Here is a 3620-nt window from a genome sequence, read left to right as displayed (position 1 = left end):
AAAATGTGATTTTCCATAACACCCGCATTCTTCGTAGGATCCGTCGGCTGCAGAGCTTGGTTGCTATGAGGAAAAATTGAGAACGTTTATACTGAGTATCTTATTAAATAAATACGAACATTTTTGCTATCATAGTTTGGCGAAACTTTTGGGATGGCCATTCTTCGGCCATTTTAATGGACAAAAAACCTTCAATAAATCTTAAATCGTAACCAAGCTAGCGTTCTCAAAAAAACATCGATCTATCGAAAATATCGATGTTTCCTTCGAAGCATCGGGTTGACTTCGCGAGAGTGCACCAAGCTTTGAACAAAATGAATTTATGGGGGGTATCGAGGGGATCGTGAACATCACAAAACTGAAAACGGGTAATTTTTTGTTAAAGTTGAAAATTTTGACCTAACAAAATATACGATAACAAACCATTTCAAACAAATGCAAGTGTGCAGCGAGAATGATAGAATACAAGATTGCGCCGTCCTGGGCGTTGACATTTGTGTACCACAAGTAAACAAAGAATAGAGCGAAAAGAAGAACGAGTTGAAATTGCCAAAGCAGTTCACTTTACTGCGAAAAACGTGTTTTAATTTTGCTAAATGCGAAAATATTGCATTTTTCTCCTAATCTATTAGAGAACAGTGAACATTTTAGTGCACTCCATTGCTTTGCAATTGAGCCTGCTTCAGCAAACGTTTTAGTGCACTTTATTGCTTTGCAATTAAGGCTGCTGCAGAAAACTGCAGCAGCATCTCTGCGGGAAACTGCAGAAAACTGCAGCAGCATCTCTGCGGGATTGATTACTTAACTTGCTAATGGAGGCTGCGTGGAGCAGAAACAAAATCATTGTGTGGAAATGCTGTTAATATTGTAATAGAGAAACATTTTGGGAGCGGCTTTGCCGTGCCCTATGTACACAAAATGCAGCAATTCGTCCCAGCGCTACACTTGCATCTACGCTTCTTGCATCTTGGCGGCTGTCGCACTCTAACCCACAGCACTTCATTGTATTAGTTTTTACGCAGTCTTCAACTCAAAAATCGCTCACAAATTGCAAATTAACACAATTTAAACTGATTTTTAACTTATAATTCAAATTTATCTTTTGCTGATTTGTAAACAAAGCTTTATTTACAAGTTATCACAACTGTCAAAATCTGCAAAACCAAAGTAGGGGTACCACTGACGGCGCCACCTTTGTTTGCTACACCGTGAGTGTGCAGAAAACGGGTGGGCTTTAGTATCCTCTAAAACATGTATAAATAAAAAATATAAACAATATCATTGTTCGTAAGTTATTTGTTATTAAAATTTCTTAAGTCGTTCCACTAGATTTCCTTAACAAAAATTGCATTTTTCACATACTTTCTTATATATAAATGCACAAAACACTGTACTTAATACTTCACAATACATACAATTGGGGTGTTCACAGTTCGTTCCAAATAGTGTCTCAAAATGTAGACGTCTACATTTTAAGACGTTTTCTAACCGTAAAATCTGTGGTGTTGTTGTTTCCCATACAAAATTGGAAAACGACGCCGTCTACATTTTGTCACACTCAAAGGTATGTTTTTTACGCGTCTACATTTTGCAACCTCGCAGCAGGGTTGCATTATGGCAATACTAATCGCATTTTTTTTTATTTATTGGGCACGTTTTCTGTATTTGCATTTAATTTGAGCGCAATTTCTGATGAAAAGAAACAAATCATGGAAAAGAAATAACAAATATTAGGAATTGGTAATTAAGTTAAATAATTACAATTTTTCAGAAACAAAATCGAAAGGCGACATATAAAAAAGCACGCAAAGAAGAAATGTCTGGCAACACCAGCAAAGTTTTGAGACGATATTGCGACGACTGCTAGAAAGGGGTGCTCACAGTTTGATGCTAAAGATGTCTCAAAATGTAGACGTCTACATTTTCAGACACAATTTGGAACGAACTGTGAACACCCCAAATAACACATGGTTGCAAACTAACACATAACATGTGTTGCCATATTGTACAAAGCAATACATACAAAGAAGGCAATGCTTAATACGTGCAGAATACGTACATTTCTCTGATTGGAAAAATTTATATTGGGATCGATAGGAGTTTTAGTCCTGATCATAACCATAATAGACATCACTAGGGCGGCAGCCCCAGGTTTACCACACAGAAAGGGAATTCTAGTTACTTTATCCTTTCCCAAGGCTACATCAGATCGGTTGGTATCTCAGTCGTTGTCGTCAAGTTCCACTAACGGCAACCCTAGGAAACGTGCAGCTTCTATTGGGTTGGTCCACAAGGACAAAGCCGTTAGGGTTGTCGGGTTTTCCGGGCATGCGAAGAGATGTTTCGAGTCATGTGGAGTCTCTCCGCATGCCGGACACTCATTTGGTACATCCTCATTCAATCTACTCAGGTAGGAGTTTAACCTGCTGCAGTAGCCGGAGCGGAGTTGGGCTATTGTCGTTCGTGTCTCCCGAGGCAGATGAAGCTCCGTCACGTCTATGTCCGGGGGCGGTATGCCTAGAACGGCATTCACAGGTCTAGAGTCCACATAACTCGAGACCATGATTCAATAATACAAGGTTCGAAAAACTGACAGTTGTCTCTCTCGCACCGCTCCCTTAGCAGTGGCACCGTGTTGCTTCTTTGCAAACTTACATGGAAACAGTGTAGCTTTGGTGTGAAATAAAAGTATATGCTTTTGTGCAATATGTTTATTTGTATATGCATATGAAGCATATTTAACTGATGAAAACATAAGCATTGGATGTTTACATCAATCTCATAGTAGCCTTTTTTTTTAATTTTGAGTCATTTCGCAGTTTTTATACGGCTAAATAGCATATAAAGATTATAGCCAGATTTCCTGCAAATACATTAGAATTTACGAAAGGAATTTCACTACTAATTGCCTACTTTGCGTACTTTTCTACTACCATTTTCGCAACAAGGGATTGCATTCTTGCCCTTTCTCTGTCCTTCGTAAATGCAACTTTTTGTAAGGGAGTGTCAAACCGCAGCTGTCAATATCTAACCTTGTATTATTGAATCATGACTCGAGACTGACTCCCTGTGAATGCCGTTCAGGGCCAGTCGGTAAGCTGACGGGTCCAGAGGTTGCTTGATGAACCTCTGGACTTCGTCCGTCAGTTCATATAGATGCCTCCTGACGTACCTAGGCGAGGGCTCCTCTGGAAGCAGCTGTCTGTTTGGGTGGCCCCTTCTGTGGCTCCCGATCAGGAACTGCTTGCAGAGCATTATGTTGTGCTCCTTTGTGGGGAGCATTTGTGCCTCGTCGTGGAGATAATGTTCGGGCGACATCAGGAGGCGTCCTGTCGCTGTCCTGAGTGCGGTGTTCTGTACAGTCTGTAGCTTCGTCCACTGCGTCCTACTAGTCCCCGGCGACCACACTGGCGCTGCGTAGTTTAAAACCGGCCGGCCTATTGCCTTGTATGTTGCCAGCAACGTTTCTTTGTCTTTGCCCCAAGTACTGCCGGCTTGCGACTTGAGGACCTTGTTGCGGCTCTGTACTTTATTCACAATAGCGGTTGCGCGCGCAGAGAAGGAGAGCAGGCCGTCGAATGTTACTCCGAGTATTTTGGGGTTATTCACCGTCGGAATTG

The 3620-nt window shown here is 41.2% G+C and overlaps 1 protein-coding gene and 1 long non-coding RNA gene across 2 annotated transcripts in view; one reads left to right on the top strand and one right to left on the bottom strand.

Moving 5' to 3' along the window:
• Nucleotides 1–263, bottom strand: LOC118749682. Its single transcript, XR_004994260.1, has 2 exons — nt 120–263; nt 1–63 (listed from the first exon to the last, which is right to left on the bottom strand). It is a non-coding gene; the product is annotated as an uncharacterized LOC118749682 (long non-coding RNA).
• The window catches only part of LOC118749679, a gene marked incomplete at its 5' end in the record, with an annotated part of 256884 nt that overhangs the window by 153463 nt on the left and 99801 nt on the right, over nt 1–3620 (top strand).

Source organism: Rhagoletis pomonella, unplaced genomic scaffold, assembly GCF_013731165.1.
Source record: "Rhagoletis pomonella isolate Grant_MI unplaced genomic scaffold, Rhpom_1.0 Rhpom_scaffold_00031, whole genome shotgun sequence".
Lineage (NCBI taxonomy): Eukaryota > Metazoa > Arthropoda > Insecta > Diptera > Tephritidae > Rhagoletis > Rhagoletis pomonella.
This window is presented reverse-complemented; position numbering and strand designations above follow the sequence as displayed.